Source organism: Tursiops truncatus (assembly GCF_011762595.2).
Source record: "Tursiops truncatus isolate mTurTru1 chromosome Y unlocalized genomic scaffold, mTurTru1.mat.Y SUPER_Y_unloc_1, whole genome shotgun sequence".
Classification (NCBI taxonomy): domain Eukaryota; kingdom Metazoa; phylum Chordata; class Mammalia; order Artiodactyla; family Delphinidae; genus Tursiops; species Tursiops truncatus.
In genome coordinates this window covers 2433548-2442442 of record NW_022983136.1, presented here as the reverse complement: position 1 = coordinate 2442442, position 8895 = coordinate 2433548, and positions in this window count along the sequence as shown.

Sequence of the window (8895 nt, the reverse complement as noted above, 5' to 3'; positions counted from 1 at the left end):
AAGAAAATATAGTTATTAAAATTCCAAAAAATTATTAATATAAATAAAATTAAAAGAAAAAAAAAGAAGAGAACAGCTCAACCAATGAACAAATCCACCAATGATAAAAAGTGCTAAAAACTATACTAATATAAAGCTAAAAATCAGAAACTAGTAAGTCGCATACAGCAAATCCCACATCTGTGGTTGCCCCCAAAGTCCACTGCCTCAATTTTCAGATGGTTCATTGTCTATTCAGGTACTCCACAGATGCAGGTACATCAAGTTGATTGTGGGGATTTAATCCACTGCTCCTCAGGCTGCACAGAGAAATTTCCCTTCTCTTCTTTTCCCGCACGGCTCCTGGGGTTCAGCTTTGGTTTTGGCCCCGCCTCTGCATGTAGGTCACCCTCGGGCGTCTGTTCTTTGCCCAGACAGGAAGGGGTTGAAGGAGAGGCTTATTAGCGGGCTCTGGTTCACTCAGGCTGGTGGGCAGGAGGGGCACGGAGTGCGGGGCGAGCCTGCGGTGGCAGAGGCCGGCGTGACATTGCAACAGCCTGAGGCGCACCGTGCGTTCTCCCGGGGAAGTTGTCCCTGGATCCTGGGACCCTGGCAGTGACGGGCTGCACAGGCTCCCAGGAGGGGAGGTGGGGATAGTGACCTGTGCTCGCACACAGGCTTCTTGGGGGCGGCAGCAGCAGCCTTAGCATCTCACGCCCGTCTCTGGGGTCCGCGCTTTTAGCCGCGGCTCGCGCCCGTCTCTGGAGCTCCTTTAAGCAGCGCTTTTAATCGCCTCTCCTCATGCAACAGGAAACAAAGAGGGAAGAAAAAGTCTCTTGCCTCTTCGGCAGCTCCAGACTTTTCCCTGGACTCCTTCCCAGCTAGCCGTGGTGCACTAACCACTTCAGCCTATGTTCACGCCGCCAACCCCAGTCCTCTCCCTGCGATCTGACCAAAGCCCGAGCCTCAGCTCCCAGCTGAAATGATGAAAATTTTTTCACCTCTGAATCACCACCACCTAAGTGGGGCAGCTTTGCAGCCAGAGCTTTTGAGGAAGAAAAAGACTAAAATATCCCTTATGGCTATGTTGTTTGAGTTGTATTTTGGTTGTTGAAAATTATCAAATAAGCAGTTACATACCCAGGATTGAATTCAGATCTCATTTCTCCCTTCCCCTCAAGAAGGACACATTCATGAGAGCTGATGTAGCAGGATGTAATACAGCGCATCTCAGGTGAGCTGGTGTTGGGGCACTAAAACTAGGAGTAGTTGCCCAAAGAGCCTTAGATCATTGTAAAAGTTATCATGGTCCTGGCCTGGGGTAAGTTCCCACAGTTACAGAGGACTGCTTCTGAGCAGTGTGAAACAGGTCTGTGGAGAGTGACAGAGCACATTCAAGGTCTTCCTGGGACCCAGAATAATTGACCCATCTCAGCAACAGACTCCTAACTCTTCCCCACTACCTTACATACCTGTTCAATATCTAAATTAGGTTATTGTGTTCCCAATAAATCTTCAACTGACTAATCTATATTTAGAAGTTGAGGCCAATTGGATCTCCATAGTCCTCTGAAACATTTTAACCACCAGTATGAAGTTTCCGTGCCCTTCAGACTCCAGAACATAGCTGTTATGGGTTGAATTATGTCCACAAAAAAATATATGTGAAGTCTTAATCTCTGGTATCTAAATGTGACCATATTTGAAAATACAGCCTGTGCAGATGTAATCAGGTTTAGGTGAGATAATACCGGATTAGGGGCCCTAATCTAGTGATTGGTATCTTTATAAGAAGGCCATGCAGAGAGACACAGAAATTCATACAGGGACAACGCCATGTGATGACAGAGGCAGAGACTGCCATACTATATTTATAAACCAAGGAACTTCAAGAATTGCTGAAACCACCAGAAACTAGGAAAAGGCAAAGAAAAATACTTCCGCAGAAGATTCAAAGAAAACAGTGCCTTGATTTCAGACTCCCAGCCTCTAGAACAGTGAGAGAAGAAATTCTGTTGTTTTAAGCCACTCAGTTTGTAGTAGTAAGTTACAGGAGCCCTACAAAACTAATACTGGTTTTGGTACAGATAGTGCAAGTAGTAGGGTGCTGCTGTAACAAATAACTACAATTGTAGAACTGGATGTGGTACTGAGTAATGGGCAAAGGCTGGAAGAGTTCCCAGGTGCATAATAAAGAAAGCCTAGATTGCCTTGAAGAGACTAGACATAAAAATACTAAAGGTAACTTGGGTGAGTGCTCAGGTGGAATTAAGGAGCACAGTAAAGAAAGATCCTATCATTTTAGAGAATACATTATAAACAGACTGTTGGTAGAAATGTTCACATTTCTACCAAAGAAGGTGCTTTAGATAATCTTAAGAGAAAATGATGAGTATGCTATTGGACCCTGGATAAAATATAATACTTATTATACAGTGGCAGAAAACGTGGCTTAATTATATTATGCTGTGTGGAAATTAGCATTTCTTATGTGATGAATCTGGATTTTCTTCTTCAACATCTTTATTGGAGTATAATTGCTCTCTTTCTTGGAGTATAACTGCTCTACAATTGTGTTAGCTCCTGCTGTATAACAAACCAAATCAGCCAGAAGTATACATATATCCCCATATCCCCTCCTTCTTCTGTTTCCCTCCCACCCTCCCTATCCCACCCCTATAAGGGGTCACAGAGAACTGAGGTGATCTCCCTGTGCTATGTAGCCGTTTCCCACCAGCCATCCATTTTACATTTGGTAGTGTATATATATCGATACCACTCTCTCACTGTGTCCCAGCTTACACTTCCCCTTCCCCGTGTCCTCAAGTCTATTCTCTACATCTGCATCTTTATTCCTGTCCCTTTTTTTTTAAGATTCCATATATATGTGTTAGCATATGGGATTTGCTTTTCTCTTTCTGACATACCTCACTATCCACCTCACTACAAATAATTCAAATTCGTTTCTTTTCATGGCTGAGTAGTATTCCATTGCATATATGTGCCACATCTTCTTTATCCATTCATCTGTCAATGGACACTTAGGTTGCTTCCATGTTCTGGCTATTGTAAATAGTGCTGCAATGAACATTGTGGTACATGACGCTTTTTGAATTATTGTTTTCTCAGAGTATATGAACAGTAGTGGGATTGCTGGGTCATATGGTAGTTCTATTTTTAGTTTTTTAAGGAACCTCCATACTGTGTTCCATAGAGGCTGTATCAATTTACATTCCCACCAGTGCAAGAGGGTTCCCTTTTCTCCATACCCTTTCCAGCATATACTGTTCATAGAATTTTTGATGATGGCCATTCTGACCGGTGTGAAGTGATACCGCATTGTAATTCTGATTTGCCTTTCTCTAACGATTAGTGATGTTGAGCATCCTTTCAGGTGTTTGTTGGTAATCTGTATATCTTCTTTGGAGAAATGTCTATTTAGGTCTTCTGCCTGTTTTTGGATAGGGTTGTTTGTTTTTTCATATTGAGCTGCATGAACTGCTTGTATATTTTTGAGATTAATCCTTTTCCAGTTGTTTCATTTGCAAATATTTTCTCCCATTCTGAGGGATGTTTTGCCATCTTCTTTATGTTTACCTTTCCTGTGCAGAAGGTTTTAAATTTCATTATGTGCCATTTTTTTGTTTTTATTTCCCTTTCTCTAGGAGGAGAGTCAAAAGGATCTTGTTGTGATTTAACTCATAGAGTGTTCTGCCTATGTTTTCCTCTAAGAGTTTTATAGTATCTAGCCAAATATTTAGATCATTAATCCATTTTGAGCTTTCTTTTTAGTATGGTGTCAAGAAGTGTTCTAATTTCATTCTTTTACATGTAGCTGTCCATTTTTCCCAGCACCACTTGATGAAGAGGTTATCTTTTCTCCATTGTATATTCTTGCCTCCTCTATCAAAAATAAGGTGACCATATGTGTGTGGGTTTAATCTCTTAGCTTTCTATCCTGATCCATTGATCTATATTTCTGGTTCTGTGCCAGTACCATACTCTCTTGATTACTGTAGTTTTATAGTATAGTCTGAAGTCAGGGAACCTGATTCCTCAAGTTCCGTTTTTCTTTCTCAAGATTGCTTTGACTATTCAGGGCCTTTTGTGCTTCCATACAAATTGTGAAATTATTTGTTCTAATTCTGTCCAAAATGCCATTAATAGTTTGCTAGGGATTGCATTGAATCTGTAGAGTGCTTTGGGTAGTATAGTCATTTTCACAATGTTGATTCTTCCAATCCAAGATCATGGTATATCTCTCCATCTGTTTGTATCATCTTTAATTTCTTTCATCAGTGTCTTATAGTTTTCTGCATACAGGTCGTTTGTCTCATTAGTTAGGTTTATTCCTAGGTATTTTATTCTTTTTGTTGCAATGGTAAATGGGAGTGTTTCTTTAATTCCTCTTTCAGATTTTTCATCATTAGTGTATAAGAATGCCAGAGATTTCTGTGCATTAATTTTGTATCCTGCTACTTTACCAAATTCAGTGATTAGCACTGGTAGTTTTCTGGTAGAAGCTTTAGGATTCTCTATGTATTCTCATGTCATCTTCAAACAGTGACAGTTTTACTTTTCCAATTTGGATTCTTTTATTTCTTTTTCTTCTCTGATTGCTGTGGCTAAAATTTCCAACACTATGTTGAATAATAATGGTGAGAGTGGACAACATTGTCTTGTCCCCGATCTTAGTGGAAATGGTTTCAGTTTTTCACCACTGTGAGCGATGTTCGCTGTGGGTTTGTCATATATGAGCTTTATTATGTTGAGTAAGTTCCCTCTATGCCTGTTTTTATCATATATCGCTGTTGAATGTTGTTGAAAGCTATTTCTGCATCTGTTGAGGTGATCATGTGGTTTTTCTCCTTCAGTTTATTAATATGGTTTATCATATTGATTGATTTGCATATATAGAAGAATCCTTGCATTCCTGTGATAAACCCCACTTGATCAGGGTGTATGATCCTTTTAATGTTCTGTTGGATTCTGTTTGCTAGTATTTTGTTGAGGATTTTTGCATCTAAGTTCATCAGTGATATTGGGCTGTAGTTTTCTTTTTTTGTGACATTTTTGTCTGGTTTTGGTAGCAGGGTGATGGTGGCCTTGTAGAACGAGTTTGGGAATATTCCTCCCTCTGCTATATTTTGGAAGAGTTTGAGAAGGATAGGTGTTAGCTCTTCTCTAAACATTTGATAGAATTTGCTTGTGAAGCCATCTGGTCCTGTGCATTTGTTTGTTGGAAGATTTTTAATCACAGTCTCAATTCCAGTGCTTGTGATGGGTCTGTTTATATTTCTATTTCCTCCTCTTCAGGGTTAGATGGCTGTGCATTTCTAAGAATTTGTGCAGTTCTTCCAGGTTGTTCATTTTATTGACATAGGGTTGCTTGTAGTAATCTCTTGTGATCCTTTGTATTTCTGCAGTGTCAGTTGTTACTTCTCCTTTTTCATTTGTACTTCTATTGATTTGAGTCTTCTTTCTTTTTTTCTTGATGAACCTGGCTAATGGTTCATCAATTTTGTATTTGTTCTCAAAGAACCATCTTTTAGGTTTATTGATCTTTGCTATCATTTCCTTCATTTCTTTTTCATTTATTTCTGATCTGATTTGTATGATTTCTTTCCTTCTGCTTACTTTGGAGGATTTTTGTTCTTCTAATTCCTTTAGTTGTAATGTTAGGTTTTTATTTTTTCACATCATTATTGGAGTATAATTGCTTTACAATAGTGTGTTAGTTTCTGCTTTATAACAAAGTGAATCAGTTATACATATACATATGTTCCCATATCTCTTCCCTCCTGTGTCTCCCTCCCTCCTACCCTCCCTATCCCACCGTTCTGGGTGGTCACAAATGACCGAGCTGATCTCCCTGTCCTATGCGGCTGCTTCCCACTAGCTATCTATTTTACATTTGGTAGTGCATATATGTCCATGCCACTCTCTCACTTTGTCACAGCTTACCTTTCCCCCTCCCCATATCCTCAAGTCCATTCTCTAGTGGGTCTGTGTCTTTATTCCCATCTTACCCCTAGATTCTTCATGACTTTTTTTTTCTTAGATTCCATATATATGTGTTAGCATATGGTATTTGTTTTTCTCTTTCTGACTTACTTCACTCTGTTTGACAGACTCTAGGTCCATCCACCTCACTACAAATATCTCAATTTCGTTTCTTTTTTGGTTGAGTAATAGTCCATTGTATATGTGTGCCACATCTTCTTTATCTATTCATCTGATGATGGACACTTAGTTTGCTTCCCTGAGAAAACCATAATTCAAAAGGAGTCATGTACCAACATGTTCACTGCAGCTCTATTTACCATAGCCAGGACATAGAAGCAACCAAAGGTTAGGTTTTTATTTGAGACTTTTCCTGTTTCTTAAGGTAGGATTTTATTGCTATAAAATTCTTAGAAATGCTTTTGTTGCATCCCATAGGTTTTGAGTCATCATGTTTTCATTGTCATTTGTTTCTTGGTATTTATTGATTTCTTCAGTGACATCTTGGTTATTTAGTAGTGTACTGTTTAGCCTCCCTGTGTTTCTGTTTTTTACATTCTTTTCCCTGTAATTGATACCTAGTCTCATAGCGTTGTTGTCAGAAAAGATACTTGTTACAATTTCAATTTTCTTAAATTTACCAAGGCTTCATTTGTGACCCAAGATATGATCTATCCAGGAGAATATTCCATGAGCACTTGAGAAGAAAGTATATTCTGTTGTTTTGGGATGGAATGTCCTATAAATATCAATTAAGTCCATCTTTTTTACTGTGTCAGTTAAATCTTGTGTTTCCTTATTTATTTTCATTTTGGATGATCTGTCCATTGGTGAAAGTGGGGTGTTAAAGTCCCACTATGATTGTGTTACTGTCGATTTCCCTGTTTTGGGCTGTTAACATTTGCCTTATATATTGAGGTGCTCCTATGTTAGTGTATAAATATTTACAATTGTTATATCTTCTTCTTGGATTGATCCCTTGATCATTGATCCCTTGATCATCCCTTCTTTGTCTCTTGTATTAGTCTTTGTATTAAAGTCTAGTTTGTCTGATATGAGAATTCCTATTCCAGCTTTCCTTTGATTTTCATTTGCATGGAATGTCTTTTTACCTCCCTTCACTTTCAGTCTGTATATATTTCTACATCAGAAGTTGGTCTCTTGTAGACAGCATATATACAGGTCTTGTTTTTGTATCCATTCAGGCAGTCTATGTCTTTTAGTTGGAGCATTTAATCAATTTACATTTAAAGTAATTATCGATATGTATGTTCCTAATACCACTTTCTTAGTTGTTTTGGGCTTGTTATTGTAGGTCTTTTCCTTCTCTTGTGTTTTCTGCCTAGAGAAGTTCCTATAGCATTTGTTGTAAAGCATGTTTGGCGGTACTGAATTATCTTACCTTTTGCTTGTCTGTAAAGGTTTTAGTTTCTCTGTCAAATCTGAATAAGATCCTTGCTGAGTAGAGTAATCTTAGTTGTAGGTGTTTGTTTCCCTTTCATCACTTTAATTATGTCCTGCCACTCCCTTCTGGCTTGCAAAATTTCTGCTGAAAGATCAGCTATTAAACTTATGGGGATTCCCTTTTATGTTATTTGTTGCTTTTCTCTTGCTGCCTTTAATATTGTTTTTTTGTATTTAATTTTTGATAATTTGATTCATATGTGTCTTGGTGTGTTCATCCTTGGATTTATCCTGTGTGGGTTTCTCTGTGCTTCCTGTACTTGATTGACTATTTCCTTTCCCATATTAATGGAAGTTTTCAACTATAAGCTCTTCAAACACTTTCTCAGACCCTTTCTTTTTCTCTTCTTCTTCTGGGACCCCAATTCGAATGTTGGTGTGTTAAATGTTGTCCTAGAGGTCTCTGAGAGTGTCCTCAATTCTTTTCATTCTTTTTTCTTTATTCCACTCTGAGGTAGATATTACCACCATTTTATCTTCCTGGTCACTTATGTGTTCTTCTGCCTCAATTATTGTGCTACTGATTCCTTTTAGAGAATTTTAAGTTTCATTTATGGTGGTGTTCATCATTGTTTGTTTGCTCTTTAGTTCTTCTAGGTCTTCTAGGTCTTGTCAAGTGTTTCTTGTATTTTCTCCATTCTATTTCCAAAATTTTGGATCATCTTTACTATCATTACTCTTAATTATTTTTCAGGTAGACTATTTACCCTTCATTTGTTTGGTCTGGTGGGTTTTTATCTTGTTTATTCATCTGCTGTGTATTTCTCTGTCTTCTCATTTTGCTTCACGTACTGTGTTTGGAGTCTCCTATTCACAGGCTGCAGGTTCATAGTTCCCATTGTTTTTGGTGTCTTCCCCCAGTGGGTAAGGTTGGTTCAGTGGATTGTATAGGCTTCGTGGTGGAGGGGACTGGTACCTGTGTTCTGGTGGATGGGGCTGAATCTTGTCTTCTTGGTGGTCAGGACCTTGTACGGTGTTGTGTTTTGGGATTTCTGTGAACTTATTATGATTTTAGGCAGCCTCTCTGCTAATGGGTGGGATTGTGTTCCTGTCTTTCTAGTTGTTTGGCATAGAGTGTCCAGCACTGTGTCTTGCTGATCATTGAGTGGAGCTAGGTCTTAGCGTTGAGATGGAGGTCTCTTGGAGAACTCTCACTGATTGATATTACATGGGGTCGGGAGTTCTCTTGTGGACAAATGTCTTGAATTTGGCTCTCCCCACTCAGAGGCTCAGGTCTGACACCTAGCCAGAGTACCAAAACCCTGTCAGCCACATGGCTGGAGAAGATGGGCTATGAGTTAGGTGTCAGCCACTGCTCTACTGTAGCTCTGTCTCAACTGTCTCCAAAGGTCAGGCAGATACATTGGGTTATTCCACCATTCCTCAGAACTTGCACATTCCAGTCTGGGATTTGTAGATGTACTCCTGATACTCTTTATTGAAATAACT